General features: G+C 42.9%; 1 long non-coding RNA gene across 2 annotated transcripts in view; it reads right to left on the bottom strand.

The window, feature by feature from the left end:
* Positions 1-216: 216 nt before the first annotated feature.
* The window catches only part of LOC115460450, a 53,818-nt gene continuing 30,965 nt past the window's right edge, over positions 217-23,069 (bottom strand). For both annotated transcript variants that reach the window (XR_003940498.1, XR_003940499.1), the window contains one exon: positions 217-811. This is a non-coding gene — a long non-coding RNA (uncharacterized LOC115460450). The remainder of the gene's footprint in view (positions 812-23,069) is intronic.

Below are 23,069 nucleotides of genomic sequence, written 5' to 3' on the forward strand. Positions count from 1 at the left end.
GTGCATGACAAAACATTCAAGATTTTGAAATCAGCAATGTTCTCATTTCTTGTATGTAGGAGTTGGAAAAATGTGTTGTGCTGCAGGTACTGTATAAAAAACACATTATCAATGCATGAAATCCCATCTCGAAAAGCCAGGACTAGAAAACATATTGTGGTAGATATTTTTTATTATCAGAGGAAAGAGAAACTCCTCATGAGAGTTATTAAATTAGGATCACAGTGTACTAGTAAGAGAGACAGAATGAACAGCATAACAAAGCCCACTGGGATTCCAACCTCTGTATTAAACAAAGTACAGGCGAAAATGCAAAACAGATTTGTATTATATGTACAAGTAATAATACTCCTCAGGCTGTTCAGTAACCTATTCATAAGAGATTAACAAATGGAACATTTTTGTTTTCCCAACTTACTGGTGCATATTGTACTCATAGTAGAGGTTTGCACAATGGACAGTTCACAAAGAGATAGTCTTCCATACTAGAGTTCCCTTACAGATCTGTATAGAAGTGCAAGAACATTTTTGGTGTTCATTGTTTTTAAAATTAAATTTAAGTTGAGGCTCTTCATTAACTGCTGCAGGATGTAACAAAGATTTTATAGATCAGAGATTGTGCTAAGGTGTTAGCAAGAGCTGTAAAAAAATAAAATGAAAACTTTATTATGATTACTTAGCTTTTAATACATGAAATTAAAATATATACAAATGATTGTCAAGCTCCAGTGGTTATTTCATCATTGCTTAGGCACGCTGGCGAATACTGGATACTGCTGTTACGCAGTTCACAATTAGGCTGTGGAAGTCCCTGGAAAAGAGCAAAATGACACACATTTATATACATGTAGAAACTAATAATTGCCACTGGGTCTCTAGGGGTTCTCAGGTTACAGGCAATAGAAAAAGGCAATTAAAAATTCAATAGGCTTATGCAGATCCATGAAAACAATGCAGAAATATAGCTAACTGTGCAAAGAGAGTGCATGGACCACAAGAAGGCTTGCATTTAAGGAACTTAAACCCAACAATTATGTGATTAATTATAATTATTAAAACCAAATTCACCTACACTGTCTATTCAAATGCAATAGAAACACTAATGAATAGAAAAGGAAAGCGGATAGGATTTGATATACTGCCTTTATGTATTTACAATCAAAGCGGTTTACATATTATATATAGGTACTTATTTTGTATCTGGGGCAATGGAGGGTTAAGTGACTTGCCCAGAGTCACAAGGAGCTGCAGTGGGATCGAACCCAGAAGGGAGGGCCAGGTCAGTTGCCCTTGCAGCCAGCTTCAGATATGATTCAAGTAAAAGAAACAAAAGAACAGGACTCGGATCTTAGAAACCCCTAGACCAGCCTGCCTCTCAGGCTACCCAAAATATTTTTGAATATGTTTTGCATATCAGCTGTTACTGTGCATATTTTAGTTACCCTGAAAGCTGGATTTGTTTGAAGTCCGTAGGCAGAGAGTTCAGAATCACAGGAGCCACTTGGCCACAATACCTTGCATTTTACTTTTTTTTATTGGGATTTATTAACCACATTTATGAAAGCAGTATACAGCAGGTACAGTTTAACATAAAACTTAACAGTTTTGTTAACAGCATAACAGTAAAATGACCAAATATAACCATAAATACAATAAATGAAGTAAACTTGGAAACAGGAAACTGAAACCAAATAATAGGATTTAGGGGTCCTTTTACTAAGGTGTGCTGAAAAGTGGCTTTTGCTGGTGTAGACACATGTATTGGATGTGTGCAGGTTCACTTTTCAGTGCACCTGCAAAAAAAAAAAAGGGTTTTTTTTGCCTGAAAAGTGATGTGCGGCAAAATGAAAATTGACGCGCGTCCATTTTGGGCCTCAGACCTTACTGCTACCCATTGACTTAGCAGTAAGGTCTCATGTGCTAACCGTGCGGTAATCGTCAGCATGCGTACAATGCTGATTACCACCCGGGTAGTGCCACGCACCGGAAAATTTCCGGCGTGACTACTGGATGTGCGAACAAAATAAAATTAACGCCCAGGCCACACAGCAGTTCCAAATTGGCATGCGTTGGGTGTGTGTAGGCGCCTACATGGCTTAGTAAAAGGGCCCCTTAAACTCTGTGGTCAGTGTGTTTTAAGGGGCCCTTTTACTAAGCCGCGTAGGTGCCTACGCACACCCAATATGAACCAATTCAGAACTACTGCCCAGTTACCGCGTAGCCCGGGCTGTAATTTCATTTTTTTTTTTTTACACACGCCAAGTACATGTGCCGGAAAATTTCTGGCGTGCGGTGCTAACCGGCACTGTACACGTGCTGACAATTACCACCAAGTGAACGGGTGGCGGTAAGGTCTCAGGCCCAATTTTCATTTTGCCGCACATCCATTTTCGGCCCCCCAAAAAGGCCTTTTTTGTAGGTGCGCTGAAAAATGGACCCGAATGCGTCCAATACACGTGTCTACAGCAGAGCAGATCACTTTTCGGAACACCTTAGTAAAAGGATCCCTAAATGCAGTGTTTAAATTATTCACGGATATTCAGCACTGCTAGTTGGATAGAAATGGTGGGGCTGAATATTCATGTACATTGTGGAGTGCTATTATCTATTCAAAGAGCTCTCTGAAAAGCTCTGTAGATAACTGTAGGACAATAATTTTTCCGTATGAACTTTACCCAGATAGTTAATCAGATAACAGATGAATATTGCCACAAATTGGGTAACATCATTACTACTACTACTACTATTTAGCATTTCTATAGCGCTACAAGGCATACGCAGCAGCGCTGCACAAACATAGAAGAAAGACAGTCCCTGCTCAAAGAGCTTACAATCTAATAGATAAAAAATAAATAAAGTAAGCAAATCAAATCAATTAATGTGAACAAAAGGAAGAGAGGAGGGTAGGTGGAAGCGAGTGGTTACGAGTCAAAAGCAATGTTAAAGAGGTGGGCTTTCAGTCCTGTTTTGCCTTCATACTGCCCAGGCAGTAAGGGTTAAATTCAATATATGGCACCAAAATATCGGTGCTAAACCATATTCTATGAGGGTTCTATTCTGCCCTGGTTTTACAGCCTGCTTCACTGACACAGACTACTCAGTAATTATTATGGATTCTTTTGGATTCGTATTAGGTAAATGAGACTTTTATTAGACGTTCTAAAATCTAAGATACACAATGATTTATATATGCACAATGATTATAACTGAAAAGAAACAATACCTATAAACAATCATTACATCACTGGTCCCTACATCCAAGCAATGCTAGGAGTTTCTAGACCAGGAAAAGAATAATACACTATAATATATTTATTTATTTATTTTTGTTACATTTGTACCCCGCGCTTTCCCACTCATGGCAGGCTCTATGCGGCAGGCAATGGAGGGTTAAGTGACTTGCCCAGAGTCACAAGGAGCTGCCTGTGCTGGGAATCGAACTCAGTTCCTCAGTTCCCCAGGACCAAAGTCCACCACCCTAACCACTAGGCCACTCCTCCAGTCATCCATCCATCACTGGTCCTTACATCATCTAGGCTTTTTTCATCAGCTGAGAGAAGCCCCTTTTTCAGCGAAGCCAGAGTTTGACCTGGAATATTGTTCTATGCAATGCATCCACCCACCCACAGATGAGCTTCCAGCTTTACTGCAAAAGGCCCCCCCTTTTTTATTAGGCTTAGAACGCATGTTCAGAGCTAAGGAAAATTACAGAATGCTTGAGAATTTCTCTGTTTAGGTAAAGAAGCCATACTGTGGGAATGTGTTCACGTTTCTCAGTGCAGGTGGCCAGTCTGAACTCGAAACAGGCTCCACCTCTCCCCTTCACATACTAAGTTAATTAGAGCTGTGTCTTATCTTCTTCATTCCAACTTATTTTCACACAATCATTTTTTTAAACAGAATTACTTCTAATCAAAAAATACAGACCCCCGAGTGCACTTGTTGGTCAAGGCAGAGTTGAAAAACAATCTTTAAAAGTCATTCCACTACAGGTTTCTAAGGATGGGTGCTCTTTAGAGAGCAGCGTGTAGCGCCAGACTCCATGCCCAACTTTGGGTGCGAGCATTTACACCAACTGAAACCAGGTATAAATTCAGGCATGCAAACTGGGTGTGGGCCCTCCTAATTGTATAATACTGTGCGCATTTTATGGGAACACTCCAGACCCATCCATGTCTCTCCTATCATTACACCCTTTTCAGGCGCTATTCTAGAACTGGGCGTGTAGTTCTGCACGGATCTGTCATTTTGGCCGTTTCAGCAGCATCTTGCTTCTGTTGTCTTTCCAGCGCCAACATTTTGGTGTGGAAATAGCAAGTAATATTAGGAGACATATATAGAAGCCCCTAGTAATCGGATAGTACCAAGACAATCTAATCCTTGGGACACACCCTGCCAGTCAGGTTTTCAAGATACCCAGAACGAATTTGCATGAGATAAATTTGCATAGAATGGAGGTAGTGCATGCAAATTTATCTCATGCATATTTGTTGTGGATATCCTAAAAACCTGATTGGCTGTGTGTGTCCCAAGGATGGGGTTGAGAAGCCCTTGTCTAAGGATATTCATGATAGCCAGAGATAACAATGACCAATCCATTTATCTGGATAACAGCTGCCATTATCCACATAAATAGAGTCATTGGAATATTGGGCCCTTATTAGACAGGCCCCTCAGGTTTCTGAAAGGCAATTTAAAGTGTTACACAAGCTTCTCACTTTTTAAGAGGAAGGGATTTTTTTTTTTTTTTTTTGTGGAAAATATCTTTATTGAGCCAGGGAAACAGTAACAACAGATACAAGGAGGCTGTTCCCAGGGATCTGGATTTCTCTCATGCCTTTTTCAGTTGCAGCTGAGGCCGAGCTTTGTGTCCCCGGGGGGGGGGGGGGGGGGGGGGGGGGGGGGGGGGGGGGGGGGGGGGGGGGGGGGGGGGGGGGGGGGGGGGGGGGGGGGGAGGGGGGGGGGGGGGGGGGGGGGGGGGGGCTTAAAATTTAAATAGTATTTCCGGAATGTAGGTTTTGAATGACTTGCTCACGATCACAAGAGAAGCAGTAAGGATTTGAACTGCTCTTCCCAGTTTTTCACCAGCTGTTCCACCATATCTACTACTTCCTCCCTCTGCATTTTCCTTCTGTACATTTTTTGGCAGGCGATTGCTCAAACACTTTCACTTAAATACTGCATCTTATCAAGCATCTTGGCTGTTCAAGTAGTTATTGCTTTTTTTATACAAATTGCACATTCTAGCATGTTGGCTGCTCTGGAATTAGTGGTACTTATTTTCTTTTTAAAATTCGGTTCTGGAGCTCAACTTGAATTACTCTAGATACAGCAGTACTCAGCTTTTCATAGTACCTAAAACAAAGTTCACTTATCTGGAGAAAAGGGCATAAGAAAAACTGAATGCCAATTTACAGAAAATGTCAGAAAAAGATCCCAACTTGATGTATTACTAAGAACAACAAAACAAGCATTACGCTAAAATTGCAGCCACTTTTCCTAGTGCAGTAAGCTATCCAGTCATTTTTAATTTTCATAAGTAATAGGAACATCTAGAGAAAAGAACCATAGTCATACCAGTAATGCTGAATTTTACAGGAACCAAATCAGAGCTATGAATTTAATGTCACTGACTCACTAGGTGCTATAGCAAGGGTGGAAAACAATTCCAACCCTCAAGATTCAAAAACAGGTCTGCTTTTCAGATATCTATGCCGAATATGCCTGAGAATATTTGTATACAACCAAAGCAGTACGTACATAAATATTCATTGCAGGCATCCTGGAAAGTGGCCCTTGAGGATTGGAGTTGTACTATGACAATATTATAAATACTAAAAAAAAACCAAAAATAACAAAAAAAACCCATGCTCTAAATCAGGGTCGTAGCTACAGGTGGGCCTGGATGGGGACAGGCCCACCCAGTCTGTCAGCCAATTCGGTGCTGCTTTTTTTCCTTAGGTGCTTCTCCCTTCCCACACCCAGGTCAAACATCTCTCGTTCTCCCTGTTCTCTTCCCCCGTCCCCCAACATGGGTCCAGCCTTTCTTTATCCCCCCTCCTCCCGTGGGTCCAATATCTCTCCCTTGCCCTTCAAACGTATATGTTTTTCTTTGGCAGCGATTAAACCAGACTGCCTCTGGCCAGCAAGGAAGCCCCTTCCTTCTGCCAAGACCTGTTTTCTCTGATGTAACTTCCTGTTGCTTCATAGGCAGGTCACAGTAGAGGGGAAGCATCAGGGCTGGTGAGAGGCAGTCTGGATTCATTGCTGCTGGTGAAAAACATGCAAGTTGGAAATGCAAGGGTGGAGATATTGCACCTGCATTAGAGGAAAGAGATGTCAAACTTGTGTGGTGAGGAGAGGGAAAAAGATACCGGAGCAATGTCAGGGTGGGGGTGAAGAAGAGCTAAAGATGCTGGACCTGTGCCAGTGGGGAGGAGGAATGGAGAGATGCTGGGCCAATGGGGGAAGGGGACAGGGTAGGAAGGAGAGGCAGAGATGCTTACTGTCAACCCAAGTTAACTCTGTGCCCACCCAAACTTCAGGTCTGCTACTGATCTGAATTATACTCCTCAGCTTTCTTCTAGCTGTAGAAGAGGGAATAGCTAAATCTCTGCAAAAGGCTAGCCCTATATTAGGAAGTTCCAAGCACCCACAGAAGTAGGAGCCTCAGGACAAAGAGCAGACTACAAAAGAAAGGGGAAAATTGAAAAGAAGCTTGCCCCAAGAGACATATGACGAGTGGAGGAGTAACCAAGTGGTTAGCACAGCGGTCTGAGAACCCGGGAAACTGGGTTGAATTGCCACTGCAGCCCTTTGTGACTCTGGCAAGTCACTTAATCCTCCAATGTCCCAGGTTCAAAATAAGTACCTGTATATAATCCCACAACACCACCTCAACGTTAATCTTGCCTTTGCTGGCAGGGATGCCCAATCCCCTCCAGAGGACAAGATCCACTGTCTGAACTGCTCAAGCAGGAAGTCATCAGCGGCCTCTTTTCCAGTCACCAATTTCTGCACTCTTTGAGCGTGCTCTGTTTGTGCATGAACTGAGAATGTGCAAAGAATGCAGACATCAGTAGCTGGAAATTAGGCTGCTGGCTTCTTCCTGCTAGGGCAGTGGATCTTACCCACTGGTTGGAATTGGCTATCCCCACCAGCCATTCGATATCTACTGCAGTTGTGGAGGGGGCCTTTGCCAAAAGTGTGTGGTGGGGGGGGGGGGGGGGAGGGAGGGGCCATGCACTCCCCCCTGCTAGCTACGCCACTGATTGCAACCACAGAAAGCAGTATATCAAATCCCATCCCCTATTCTTATCTACAAGAAGACAGGAAAGGCTTCTTTAAGAGATGTTCTGTTTGCATGGAGGAAAGAGGGCTAGGGACAAAGCTATCTCTAGACAAATGCACAGAAGGCAGGGCTGCTGAGAGGGGGAGGCAGGTGAGGCAAGATTTTCCCAGGCCCGTCCCCCCCCCCCCCCTCTACTTGCTTGGAGTCACAGTGTGAGCGATGGAGAGGGACTGCTGTTCCAGCCACTGGTCCTTCTTCCTGCCGCATCCAACCTATGCGAAAATAAGAAGTTACTTCACAGGAGGCAGGATGTGGCAGGAAGACCGACCTGTGGCAGAGCAGTCTCTCTCGATTGCTGCTTCCTTCCATTCCATTACTCCAGGCAAGCAGAGCTGTTTGTTTTTTTTTAACAGCTGCAGCAATCTGAGCATCCAGGGACAAAAATTAATCTAACTAAACACCCATTTGCAAGAAAGCCTTACCCATTTAAGATAGCCGGAAGTAACCATCTGACTTGTGCTTGCCTACAGAAGATCATCAGCAAGTGTGATAATTAATATTATGCTATCTGATGATAGAACTAAGTGGTTTCAAGTACATACTGAACACAAATGGGTGAAAGAGCTGAGCTCTGAGAAGACCCACAAAATGGGCAAGGGGTTTGGTGTGTGTGTGTGTGTGTGTGGGGGGGGGGGGGGGGTACAGCAGTGGGCCCAGCTTTGTTTCTGGACAGCCCTGACAGGAGGCATACAGAGTAAAGGCAGCTGAAAAGAAAAAGTACAAACCTGGGAGGTGAATATTCTTAAGATGTGCTCTGCTTGCACACAGAGAGGAAGTTTTCAATTAAGCTACCCTTAGAAGAAGGTACACCAGAACCACAAGGCTAAGGAGCTTGAAAGGTTTAAAAGGTGCCCTTTAGAAGTTTGCTATTAAGCAGAGGTAAAGGTTAAAGGGAAGAGTGCCTCACAGAGTTTTCTTTTCCTTAGAAGAAGTTTGAACTCTCTTGTTTAAAAAAATAAAATCTGTGTGGAAGGTTACTTGGGCATGAAGAAGTTACCACCTCCATATCGAAACTGAAACAAAGATGAAAGATTACTGATGGGGGGACTTGTACACTTTACTGCGATTCTAAGGTTATCTCATTTGTGGTTTGGGAATTTATGGTAGATGGTCTAAGCTCTCTACACTGCAGGAATTAAAGTCCCCTGTAATGCCTACATGTAATATTCCTATTACATGTAGGCATTACAGGGGACTTTAATCCTGTGGAGCTTTAACAGAATCTCTAAGAAGGGAACACGTTAGTTGTTTAAGATAAAGATAGAGATTTTGTGGACTGTAGTCATCCCTCTCTGTTAAAAGGAGGACATTTTGTTGTTCGTTAAATTAAATAAAATGTGGCATGTATAAAATCTAGGGTGTGGACTTTTACTGGGTGGAAAATAAATTTCTAGGTAAATTTCCCCTCATGATAAAGAGGGGAAAAATCTGTGACAACAGGTAGACAGTGTTTCCTCTGGATAGTGCTGACTCCAGAATGGGGAACTGGCACCTAGGTAGAGGTGTGAACCTGGAAATGGACACCGGGGTACCCCCTAGCTGTGACAAGTGCCAGGCTATTTTTAGGCTGTGTGCATATAATTTTGCAATAAAACCAAGATAAAGGAACAACAGATGGCAGACCTCACGCACACAGAGAGGAAGTTTTGAATTAAGCTATCCTTAGAAAAAGGTACACCAGAACCACAAGGTTCACACATCACCTAGATAGGATTTTAGATAGTGCTGGGGAGGAGCCAGCTGTCTTGGTACATGTGGGTACCAATGACATAGGAAAATGTGGGAGGCAGGTTCTGGAAGCCAAATTTAGGTTCTTAGGTAGAAAGCTCAAATCCAGAAACTCTAGGGTAGCATTTTCTGAAGTGCTATCTGTTCCACACGCAGGGCCCAAGAGAAAGGCAGAGCTCCGGAGTCTCAATGCGTGGATGAGACGATGGTGAAAGGAGAGTTTTAGATTTGTTAGGGACTGGGCAACATTCTGGGGAAGGGGGAGCCTATTCCGAAAGAATGGGCTCCATCTTAACCAGGGTGGGACCAGGCTGCTGGCATCAGCGTTTAAAAAGGAGATAGAGCAGCTTTTAAACTAGAGACTGGGGGAAGGACGACAGTCGCTCAAAAGCTCGTGGTTCGGAATAAGGTATCTTTTGAAGATATCACCAAAACAGGGAAGATAGGGTATACAGATAGTGAAGTTGCAAAAGAGACTGTAATAGATCAAGTGTCCTTAAATAAAAATCAGACAAAAGATTGTAATTTAATACCGTCAAGTACTGAGCATGATGTAAATAGGAACAACAAACATAGCTTGAAATGTCTATATGTGAATGCCAGAAGCCTAAGAAATAAGATGGGAAAGTTAGAATATGTTGCACTAAATGAAAAATTAGATAGAATAGGAATCTCTGAGACCTGCTGGAAGGAGGATAACCAGTGGGACACTGTCATACTGGGGTACAAATTATATCGTAGTGATAGGGTGGATCAAACTGGTGGAGGAGTAGCATTGTATGTTAAGGAGGGCCTTGAATCAAATAGATTGAAAATTCTTCAGGAAACAAAACACATCTTGGAATCCCTGTGGATTGAAATTCCATGTGTAAAGGGGAAAAGGATAGTGATAGCAGTCCACCTGGCCAGGATGAACAGATGGATGTAGAAATGTTATTGGAAATTAGGGAGGCTAACAAACTGGGCAACATGATAATAATGGGTGATTTCAATTACCCTGATACTGACTGGGTAAATGTAACATCAGGGCATGCTAGGGAGGTAAAATTCCTTGACGAAATCAAGGATTGATTTATGGAGCAGCTGGTACAGGAGCCGACAAGAGAAGGACAAATTCTAGACCCAGTCCTTAGGTGATTGCATGATCTGGTGCGGGACGTAACGGTGATGGAGCCGCTTGATAACAGTGATCATAATATGATCAGATTTGATATTAGCTTTGGAGTAAGTATACACAGGAAATCCAATACGTTAGTATTTAACTTTCAAAAAGGAGACTATGATAAAATGAGAACAGTAAAAAAACAAAACAAAACTTAGAGGTTTGGTTGCGAGAGTCAAAAATTTACATCAGGCATGGATGCTGTTCAAAAATACCATCCTGGAAGCCCTTGCCAAATATATTCCGTGCATTAAAAAAAGAAGGTAGGAACATCAAACGACAGCCGGCATGGTTAAAAAGTGAGGTGAGGGAAGCTATTAGAGCAAAAAGAAAATCCTTCAGAAAATGGAAGAAGGAACCAACTGAAAATAATAAGAAACAGCATAAGGAATGTGAAGTCAAATACAAAGCACTGATAAAGAAGGAAAAGAGAACCTTTGAAAAAAAAGATTGCGTTGGAGGCAAAAACAGATAGTAAAATTTTTTTTAGGTATATTAAAAGCAAGAAGCTGGCAAAAGAATTGGTTGGACCGCTAAATGACCGAAGGGTAAAAGGGGCAATCAGGGAAGACAAAGCCATAGCGGAGAGATTATATGAATTCTTTGCTTCGGTCTTCACCGAGGAAGATTTGGGAGAGATTCCAGTGCCAGAAATGGTATTCAAAGCTGACGAGTCGGAGAAACTGAATGACATCTCTATAAACCCAGAGGATGTAATTTGGCAATTTGACAAACTGAAGAGTAGCAAATCTCCTGGATCAGATGGTATTCATCCCAGAGTACTGACAGAACTGAAAAATGAACTGGCAGAACTATTGTTAGTAATATGTAATTTATCTTTAAAATTGAGCATGGTACCGGAAGATTGGAGGGTAGCCCTTGTAACGCCGATACTTAAAAAAGGTTGCAAAAGGGATCTGGGAAATTATAGACCGGTGAGCCTGAAGTTGGTGCCCGGCAAAATGGTAGAGACTATTATAAAAAACAAAATTTCAGAGCAGATTCAAAAGAATGGATTAATGAGACAAAGCCAACATGGGTTTAGTGAAGGGAAATCTTGCCTATTAAATTTCTTTGAAGGGGTGAACAAACATGTGGATAAAGGTGAGCCAGTTGATATTGGGTATCTGGATTTTCAAAAGGCATTTGACAAAGTACCTCGTGAAAGGCTCCAGAAGAATTTGGAGAGTCACGGGATAGGAGGTAGTGTCCTATTGTGGATTAAAAACTGGTTAAAGGATAGAAAACAGAGTAGGGTTAAATGGTCGGTATTCTCAATGGAGAAGGGTAGATAGTGGGGTTTCTTAGGGTCTGTGCTGGGACTGCTGCTTTTTAACATATTTATAAATGATCTAAAGATGGGAGTAACTAGTGAGGTAATTAAATTTGCTGATGACACAAAGTTATTCAAAGTGGTTAAATTGTGAGAGGATTGTGAAAAATTACAAGAGGACCTTATGAAACTGGGCGACTGGGCGTGTAAATGGCAGATGACTTTTAATGTGAGGAAGTGCAAAGTGATGCATGTGGGAAAGAGGAACCCGCACTATACCTACGTAATGCAAGGTTCAACATTAGGAGTCACCAACCAAGAAAGGGATCTCGGTGTCATTGTTGATGATACGTTGAAATCATCTGCTTAGTGTGCTGCGGCAGTTAAGAAAGCAAATAGAATGTTAGGTATTAGTAGGAAAGGAATGGAAAACAAAAGTGAGGATATTATAATGCCATTGTATCGGTCCATGTTGCAACCACACCTTGAATATTGTGTTCAATTCTGATCGCTGCATCTCAAAAAAAGATATAGTGGACTAAGAAAAGGTACAGAGAAGGGCAAGAAAAATGATAAAGAGGATGGGACGACTTCCCAACGAGGAAAGGCTCTTCAGCTTGGAGAAGAGATAGCTGAGGGGAGATATGATAGAGGTCTATAAAATAACGAGTGGAGTGAAACAGGTAGACATGAATCATTTCTTTACTCTTCCCTAAAATACTAGGACTAGGGGGAATGCGATGAAGCTACAAAGTAGTAAATTTAATGTGAATCAAGAGAAAATATTTCTTCACTCAATGTGTAATTAAACTCTGGAATTCGTTGCCAGAGAATGTGGTAAAGGCGGTTAGCTTAGCGGGGTTTAAAAAGGGTCTGGCTGGCTTCCTAAAGGAAAAGTCCATAGACCATTATTAAAATGGACTTCGGGAAAATCTACTGCTTATTTCTGGGATAAACAGCACAAAATGTATTGAGTTTCCTGGGATCTTGCCAGGTATTTGTGACCTGGATTGGACACTGTTGGAAACAGGATGCTGGGCTTGATGGACCTTTGGTCTGTCCCAGTGTGGCAACACTTATGTACTTATGTAACTGAACCACTGAAGAGTTAAAAACAATTCTAAAGAAATCTTATTATGGATATCAACTTATAAGAGATGATTCATTTTTGACTGTATATTGACACTAGAATTACCGAATCAACTGACATATCTTGCATTAGCCAGTGGGGATACAATGTGGCAGTTCAGTGAGAAGGGAAAATGTGCAGTCTATTTAAATATTAATAACTGTGCAAAAGGGAGTGCGTGATTTTAAGCAATTAAAATCACACTTAAATATCTTTCATAATGATATTCTGCTCATCAGAATATGTTCTATGATTCCAACTGTTTCTTTTTAACATTAGTGTAACGGCCCATGGAAAATGATAAGGAAAAAGGTTCTAATATGTGCACAACTCACTCTCCAATCTTGCCCTGTCCCTTGGTGGTACTCTATTTTCAGGAACAAAAAATCCAGAATGCACACTGTTTGCAGAGTCTGGCCAATACTCTGAAGGTCTCTTTATAAGCAATAACACATTTTTACCCATGTGATACAGATTGAAAATTGTCCTCTTTATACATGCCATGAAATTTTTTTAAAAGTGTATTTCATATTCAATTAAGTTACTTAAGGAACAGAAAATAAGTCAATAACATTCCTAAACATTAGTTCAAATATGGTTTCTGGAACCTAGTGGATAAAGTGACCAACACAAACATAGCAAATTATTGAAGGGTTGATCTTGCCCACAAACTGTCACTATCCAGCTAATCTGACGCATGAAAGTATAGGCATCAGAACGCGGTGGGCCACCCAGGCACTGGCTTGACCAAACTGAGTTGTTAGAGTGGTGGGAACTTGTTTCTTCTCTTCTGTCATTACTAGAAGGAAGATACTTAGATGATATTTAGTCAAGATTCAGCACTACGGAGGCTGCTTTGGTGGCCAGTCTTTTCCAGGACCTGGATAGAAGACTTCCAGTGGAACTGAACTGTAATCTCTGATCAGTAAACCATTCTAGACACTTATGCTGTTTGCAGTCTTTTGGTACCGGGAGAGGGTGCAATTTTCTCCTGGTTTGAATCATTTGTTCAGAATAGATCAGTGTACGATGATTGTGCTTTACACTTCAGAGCCTTGCCCATTTTGTGGGTCTTCTCAGAGCTCAGCTCTTTCACCCATTTGTGTTCAGTATGTACTTGAAACCACTTAGTTCTATCATCAGATAGCATAATATTAATTATCACACACTTGCTGATGATCTTCTGTAGGCAAGCACAAGTCAGATGGTTACTTCCGGCTATCTTACATGGGTAAGGCTTTCTTGCAAATGGGTGTTTAGTTAGATTCATTTTTGTTCCTGGATGCACAGATTGCTGCAGCTGTTAAAAAAGCTTTTTTTTTTTTTTTTTGCTCATTGCGCCAGCTTTGCAGTGTTTTTCACCAAGCTGATTTGGCAGCAGTTGTTTGTTAATTATTTCTCTTTGAATTGTTGTAATGTTCTTTATGTGAGACTTTCCCAGAGGAAGATGAAGAGACTGCAACACATTCAGAGCATGCAAGACTGTGGGGAATCTTGCCTTAAAAGACCTCTGTTGGGTTTCTGTTAAATGCAGACGACAATTTAAATAACTATTATTGACATTTAAAGGGCTATTCCATAACAGGGTGCCTCCATTTATGTGCCCCTCACATAACTGGATTTCTGCCAGGTACTTGTGACCTGGATTGGCCACTGTTGGAAACAGGATACTAGGATAGAAAGACCATTGGTTTGACCCAGTATGGCTATTCTTATTTTCTTATGCATCAGTATACACTTGCAAAAATGACAGCAGGGTGTTAAAGCGCTATTCTGTAATAGTGCGTGTAAGTAGCATAACATGTAAGTGCAAGGGGTGCCCTCCCCTATTCTCGCCTCCCAACCACCACCCCCTCTTCCCCGCCACCCAATTTCAGCTAAGCTTCTGAGGATTCTTCTAAGGAATGGATCCTCAGAAGCTTAGCTGAAATTGGGTGGCGGAGCAGGTGGGGGGAAGAGGGGGTGGTGGTTGGGAGGCGAGGATAGGGGAGGGCAGACTTATACGGTCTGTACCAGAGCCGGTGATGGGAGGCGGGACTGGTGGTTGGGAGGCGGGAAATACTGCTGGGCAGACTTATATGGTCTGTGCCCTGAAAAGGACAGGTACAAATTCAAGGTAAGATATACACATATGAGTTTGTCTTGGGCAGACTGGATGGACCATGCAGGTCTTTTTCTGCCGTCATCTACTATGTTACAAGGGGTGTACACATGGGTGGGGTTTGCAGTTATGCCTAAAACTTACAGAACACTGTCAGGTATGCAAATTCCTGCCATATCTACAAGACTGCAGTTATGCCAGGTGCGTGCACGTAGACTTGCCAATACGGGGTTATGCTAATATTCTTTAATGAAATCTGGGCACCCAGATGCCATTACAGAATAAACTTTTATTGAATCGGGGCATCGAAGTAATGGGGCCCACTTATAGAACTGTCCTCTTAACAACAAATATGGCATAATCCAGCAGTTCCCAATGGAAGCAGTGCATGCAAATCTCTCTCATAAATATTCATTGTGGGTATCCTGAAAACCTGACTGGATGGGGTGCCTCCAGGACCAGTTTGGGAACAACCGGCCTAACCCCTGGCAAGCTACGAAGTACAGTTCAATCATATGCACCATCACTGAGTCTGAGATCATTATATGAAACTGTGCTATTAATTCTCCTCTTTCTCAAGCACATTTCACAAGGACAAGAAATGTGGAATTCTAGAGAATTTAGGATAGAACCAAATATGTTATTTTAGGAAACATTTAAAAACATGGCTATTTGAGAAGCCATTGAGTCTGTATTGTAATTGCAGGTATTTAGTTAGATTATGCTTGTTTTATGATTTGTCTTTTGATGTTTTATATTAATTTGCTGTGCATTACTGTGACTGTAGTGAGTTACAAATTTAATGCAATGAAATAAAATTAAAGTGATCGCAAAAATGTGATTTGTAAGTTGGTCTCAGTTTTCACTTTAGTTAAGTCAGTCGTCTTTTAAGGCTTGAATGGTATTTAAATAGGCAAATAAGTGTTTAAACGTGAAAATGTTCTGTATGTACAAATAATGATTTTAGAAAAGTCGTTAATTACACATGTGTATCCACAGCGCACATGGTTTTGAAGTGGGCATGATTTGTGTAGGCCTGGAAAGGATGCCTGTATTTCTTATTTCATAATGGCAATAAACGTATATTTTAAAATATCTAGACATTGCTATTTATACTTGCTCCAAAGCAACCGTGTCAGATAACTGCTCCTTTGGACTTAGGCTTTGGAGGTATGATTGAGTGGGTAATTATGCTTACCCCTCTGGTGTTTTAAACCACCTCAAAAACAAAGCTATAATTTTGTAGTTCAGTTTCTATAAACTGGTTCCCCGTTAACTCCCTGGGGCTCTTTGACTAAAGTGCATTAATATGCCAATGATCAAAGGTAAATGCGGGAGCTAAAGGCTACTAGCGCTGGACTAGACCCCGCATTTACCAGCGCGACATGATGAGAAGGTCTCTCTTCTTTTGGGGGGCTAGAGGTTCACTGGAGCTTGAGCCCCTGTGCCATTGTGCCGGGGGGTGGGGTGGAGGTGGCACTAGACCACCAGGGCCTCTGTCGGTGGGAGGGTATGGAGACCTCCAGCCCACATCGGTATGTTTGACAGGTCTGGGCTTTTTTTTTTTTTTTACAGCACAGTCCTGTCAAATAACTTCTGCAGAAGGATTATGCCTTGGGTGCATACACAGACTCCTGCAGAAGTACCCTGATGATCGATGCTAATAATGCCTGTTAAATACAAAGGCTGTGCACTAATACCCTCATGATCAAAAGCAAATGCCGGCGCTAGAGGCTGTTAGCGCCATACTAGCGCCGGCATTTGCTAGCCTCGCATGGTCAGAGCCCTCGAGCGAGTGAAACAACACACTCGAGGGCTCGTAGAGCAAGTAGCATGCAAATGCATGCTAAACATGGCATTAGGTATTCCTCCCCAATGATCAGTGGCCAGTGCCAAAATTTGGGTTGCTGGCCGCGGCAAACCCTACGCCAGCTCTAAGCTGGCGTTAGGGTTTGCCTATCATTGGGGAGGAATGGTGAGCCCTGTCTAGCATGCAGTTGCATGCTGGCAGGCCCCTGTTTCCCCCCAAGGCAAATGCCAACAGGGGGCCGGAGGTCCGGTGGACCTCAGGTCCCCCCGACGATCCCACCCCCCCAGGTTCAGGGAGGGCTGGGGATCCAGTGGGTCTCCAGCCCCCCACGCCCCAAGAAAATGTCCATTGGCCACCGGCCAAATCCTCCCCCACCCTCCCCACCCAGCGAGCGACCGGGGGGGGGGGGGGTGGCTGGAGGTCTGGCGGACCTCCGGCCCACCCCGATTCCCCCCCTTCCAGCGTTGGCTACCGAATTCCCTGGTGGTCCAGCAGTAGTAGTAAAAGAGACTCCCTCTCCCGGCCCCCCTACCTTGGTTGGAGGAGGGAGGTAGCCTGCCTCCCTCCTCTTCCATGGGTGATGCCGCCGCAAAATGGCACTGGGATGCACTAGGAGGAGTTGGGCGCCCCCATTTTGCGGTGGCGTCACCCATGGAAAAGGAGGGAGGCAGGCTACCTTCCACCTCTAACTAAGGTAGGGGGGCCGGGAGGGGGGGTCTCTTTTACGACTACTGCTGGACCACCAGGGAATTCGGTAGCCAACCCTGGAGGGGGGGGGGGTTGGGGTGGGCCGCCGGATCTCCAGCACCCCCCCCCCCGTCGCTGGGTGGGAGGGTGGTAGAGGGTTTGGCTGGTGGCCAATGGACATTTTCTGGGGGTTTGGGAGGGATCGACGGGGGGGGGGGGGGGTGACCGGAGGTCCACCGGACCTCCAGCCCCCGTTGCTCGGGCCTCGGGGTAGGGTGTTTGACCGACGGGGCAGGGTGTTTGACAGGTTTGGGCTTTTGACAGCCCAGACCTGTCAAACAAGTGCGGGAGGATTGTGCTGAGCGCATGCTTGGCACAATTCGCCCGCACTTCTACCTGATGATCAGAGATAATTGCGCTGCTTAAACTTGCATGCATTATCTTTAATCATCCGTGCGGTAAAGCCCCGTGCTGTTCCAGTGCTATTTTTAGAGCGCTGTTTGGAACAGTGCGGGGCTTTGATCATCTGCCTGTAATTGTTGGAGGCATGCCCAACATGTCCTCTGGAATTAATGCATGGACCCAAATTAACATGCATAGAACCTGGTGGTAATTAGCACATCCTACTGAGGCGCTAAGTGAAGCTATACTAACTGCACAGATGAAATTTAGCACGTGTTAAATACCATGCACTCACTGTTTTATGCAGTCCATGCCTACTGTTCACCAATGATTCATCTAGTTCCTGTCCCCTAACACAATATGCAGTTAATGCACGAAACAGCGTGCGCAAACTATCATGCCACTGTAGTAGCTGATAGCACGCTTCTGCAGGAGTGGTGAACATGCCCTAATTTGCACATTAACAGCTTAATGTGCTTCAATAAAAGAGCCCCTTATTTTGTAAATCGAGCAGTCACACAAGTAGGTTGCAAAATCTTCTCTTTACACAGGAAGCCCCAAATCTTATAAACACACAGTCCCAAATGATGCTGCTCTTTTTTAATGTGTTTCCTTGTAAAACAGGTGCTCCCACTGTGGAGCAATTCTATAAAATAGGTGCCATTTATACATGTGTTATGTGCATAACTGTTTAGAATACTTGCATATAGACCAAAAACCAGAAGGATGCTTGGATGCATAGGGAATGGAATGGCCAGTGGGAAAAAAGAGGTGATAGTGCCTAAGTCTCTGGTGAGACCTCATATAGCAGGGGCTTTCAACCTAGTCCTCAGGGCATACCCAGCCAGTCAGGGTTTTCAGGAGATCCCAGAGGATGGGGCTGAAAGACTCTGTCATATTGAGTTCTGTGTACAATTCTGGAGACTGCCCCCTCAAAAATATATAACCAGAAGAGTCAGTCGAGAGGGCAGCTTTAAAATGATCAGTGGTCTTCATTATAAAGCGTATGGGGACAGACACAGATTTCAATATCTATACTTTGGAAGAAAGGTGGAAGAGGAGAAGATAAATACCTCTGTGGCAAATCTCTTTCAGTTGAAAGGTAGCTCTGGAACGAGGGGGCATAGGATGAAGCTGAAAGGGGACTAACTTAGGAGTAAGAAAATATTTCTTCACAGAAAGGGTGGTAAATTTGTGGAACAACGTCCTGGTGGAGGTAATGGAGACAAAGACTGTATCTGAATTCAAGAAAACCTGGGACAAGTACATAGGACCTCTAAGATAGAGGAAGGGTAGTAGATGGCATGGATGGGTAGACTATATGAGCTTTATCTGCCTTCATTTTTCTCTGTTTTTATATGCCAGCATGTACTCTAAGCACTACTCTGCAAAGCACATAACTTACATACAGGCTCATTTTCGAAAGAGATGGGCCGTCCATCTTTCGACATAAATCGGCACTTGAACGTCCATCTCTCAGAGACGTCCAAATCGGTATAATCAAAACCTGATTTTGGACGTCTCTAGCGGAAGTCTGTCGCAAGGACGTCCAAATCTGAAGGGGGCGTATCGGAGGCGTGGTGAAGGTGGGACTTGGGCGTTCCTAAGACTTGGACGTCTTGTCCAAGACTAGAACTTGGACGTTTTCACCCGGACCTATTTTTATTACGAATAAGGCACAAAGAGGTGCCCGAAATGACCAGATGACCACTGGAGGAAATCGGGGATGACCTCCAGTTACTCCCCCAGTGGTCACTGACCTCCTCCCGCCCTCAAAAAACATAATTAAAAATATTACGTGCCAACCTCCATGCCAGCCTCAGATGTCATACTCAGGTCCATGACAGCGCATGCAGGTCCTTGGAGCAGTTTTAGTGGGTGCAGTGCACTTCAGACAGGTGGAACCAGGCCCATACCCCCCTACCTGTTACGTGTGGAGAAAACAGCGAGCCCTCCAAAATCCACCAGAAACCTTCTGTACCCACATATAGGTGCCTCCCTTCACCAGTAAGGGCTATGGTAGTGGTGTACAGTTGGGGGTAGTGCGTTTTGGGGGGCTCAGCACACAAGGTAAGGGAGCATTTTATGAAGTCCACTGCAGTGCCCCCTAGGGTGCCCGACTGCTGTCCTGGCATATCAGGGGGACCCAGTGTACTAGAAATGCTGGCTCCTCCCACATCCAAATGGCTTGCATTTGGATTTTTTAGACTTGGACGTCTTTGGTTTTGAAAATCAAAGATGTCCAAATCTAAGGACGTCCAAATCCAAGGACGTCCTTGGTATTTTTGAAGCGAAAGATGGACGTCCATCTTTTTTCGAAAATGACCTTTTCCCCTCCTCCAAATTTGGATGTTCTACAAAGACGTCCAAATTCCAACTTAGACGTTTCTTAGCAGGGCTTCCACTTTTGCACTTGATTTACAGAATACTTTGTTACATGAGTAACTACTACACCTCAATGGCTGGCAGAAGTGCTCACATCTAAAAACTAGGTGCAACAATACCTTGTTATGTTAGTATTCTATAAAAGAAAGTAGATGCCTATTTTATAAAGGAACACGTCTTGTAGGTGACCTATTACAGAAATTTCCCTTGTATACCCAATTTCCTCATGCTCTTTTGTAGAATATTGTGCTAATTGTAAATGCTCAGGCTTGGATGCCCTACCTGGAGAGCCCATGAAAAATTGGGCTTTTAGTTCACTGATTTGACATACCACCTTTCATTATACATACCAAGGTGGTTTACAACAACCACCAAAAAAGATGATAACTAATCCAAGCCCATCTACTCCATAAAAAAAAAGTTCCAATCAATGAAAATACATACAAACACAAAATAATCAGAAATTAACAAAGGAGGAAACGTAGAGGAAAAGGACTAGGGCTAGGATTGGAAAATAAGCAGCCAGAAGTTATACTAATCTTGATACAGTTGTGCACAAATACAGACACCCCAGGTCAAACTCTATGTTTCACTGAATCTCTAAGTGAACACAACCTTTACATGATACAAAGTTAAAGATGAAATCTTTCTGTGAATTTTAATGCATAATTACTATTTATTTGCTCTCTCCCTTAGACTCCTGGTATTTAGTCCTCCTAGCAGGCTAATTAAATAATTTTTCCACTTCCTGCTAGCAGTGGTAGCTCCTGATGTTTCTCACAGGTCCTCTGGACCTGCTCCCTTCCTGGTCTCAGCTGCAGCAGCTGGTCCTACAGGGTCAAATGTCTCCCCCCTTCCCTGCATCCTGTTAGAAGAACTAGTACACATGCAAAAATGGCAGCAGCAGCAAAGGACAGAGGGCACTGCTGAAGATGGGTAGCCCACAGCCACCCAAAGCCATCATTTTAGCACTTCTTCCTACTCTGAAAGAATCTTGGAAGAAGGGCAAAAGCCACATGAAATCCATTGCCCGCCACTACATTATTTTGATGCTTGAGCCAGCTCTGTGAAGAAGAGGACTGCAGAAGCACATGCCCTACTTCTATATCTTTACTCTGCTGCTATACAGTGGTCGCACTTTGCTCTTCCCAATAGCTCAAAAAAAAGTGTATGTGTATGTTGGGGCAACAATGGGGTTTGTGGCAGCTATTATTGGCTCCTGGGTCTTGCATTTAAGATTACTGGTGTGAAGTATGGAAAAGAAAAACATTTTCAGGCTCATCAAGGTTAAGTGCTTTGGCTAATGAAATGCAAATTGTACTGTTTGGCTATGAGCATGCAATACACACATTTAAAGAAAAAACAAACAGTGAAGCATTTGAGTAAAATATCTCTTTGCCAACTGTTAAGCGCAAGAGTGGCTTTGGGATTGTGTGGCAGCCAGTAACAAAGGAAATATTGTGTTGGATGAAAGAAAAATAAATTTAACTAAATGTTAACATACCCTAGAAGCTAAGATCCTAGAGTCTATTTAGAAATTGATGATGACAAGAGGTTGGATAGTTCAGGAGGACCATGATCCAAAACATATCTCAAAATCAACCAAGAAGTACTTACAAGAAAGATGAAGGTTTTGGTGTTGCCTTCATAGTTTCCAGACTTGATTATGACTGAAAGGGTGTCCAAAGTTTTGCACCTGCCACGGTCACTGCTTGCTTACTTTAAATATGTAAAAGTGCCAAATAAATAGTAATTATGCATTCAAATCACAGAGAGATGTTTCATTTAACTTTGTAAGGTAGCAAAAGAGACGGTCAGGAAGTACATAAGCAAAGACAACACAAAAAAAAAATCACAAACAGGCCTTCAGGACTGAACAATCAAGAAAAAGTACTTGTTTTCAAAAGAGCGAGGTTCTAGTCTGACAACAGTTAAGAACGCATTTGAGAATTTATATCATGCAATATGACCACGTAACTGTATTACATCTAGGACTACATGGAAAAATCAGATGTACTTTATCTTTATATGCATGTAATGAGCCAAATCCAACTCTAAATCAGCTTGTGCTGAAAAATAAGTAATATAAATAATAAGGTTTATTGTAGTGTATGCTATTAGGTCTATTGCAACAGATATTGGGGTATAGCTCTTGCATAAGTAAACTGAAATTGCATTTTCAACTTGACTTCCACACAGTGGGACATTTAGATTTTCCCATTCTGACTGTATGTCCCATCTGAACAGTATGCAAGCGGCAGACTTGTTGTGTCTACTGCAGTGGGTCATTTCATTATCAGATCAATCAGACAGACAAATGCACCCACAACCCATAATTTACCAGAGGTAGTAATAAGTTGTAAACAGAGTTGTCCTTCATAATGGCAAGAAGAAAAAGAACATGTTTTTCAGTTGCTGAAGCAGTGAACATAACATAATAAGCATCGCCACACTGGGACAGACTGATGGTCCATCAAGCTCAGCATCACTGTTTCCAACAGTGGCCAATCCAGATCACAAGTATCTGGCAAGATCCCAAAACAGTAAAACAGATTTTATGCTGTATACCTAGGAATAAGCAGTGGATTTTCGTAAATCTATCTTAATAATGGCTTATGGAATTTTGACTAACTTGTCCAGTTACTAAAGAAAGCTCAAGTAGCAATTCTGATATCAGTGATTCTGCTGATAGCAGTGATGAATAAAGCTGAAAATTATCGGATGTTTTCAGATGAAGACAACAGTAGCAGTGACAATGAAATGGAGAGATGACACAGTGAAAACTAATTGAAACCAACACTAATTTCAGACAGTGGGTGAAATGTCAGGATTCAAGTTAGTTAAATAGCCTAATGCTGGCTAAATGCTAATATTGTGAGGAATATGAGGGTGAGAGGGAGAATAAAGGAACATGGAGGAACGAGGAGGGTAGAGAAAGGAAGGAGTCTTTTCCCCTGGGGGGGTTGGAGAAAAGGAAAAGACTACAATTCCCAGCAGCCCCTGAGTAGGTCCCATAGTAGAAATAGGGACTTCAATCCCAA

Source organism: Microcaecilia unicolor, chromosome 1, assembly GCF_901765095.1.
Source record: "Microcaecilia unicolor chromosome 1, aMicUni1.1, whole genome shotgun sequence".
In the NCBI taxonomy this organism is placed as follows: Eukaryota; Metazoa; Chordata; class Amphibia; order Gymnophiona; family Siphonopidae; genus Microcaecilia; species Microcaecilia unicolor.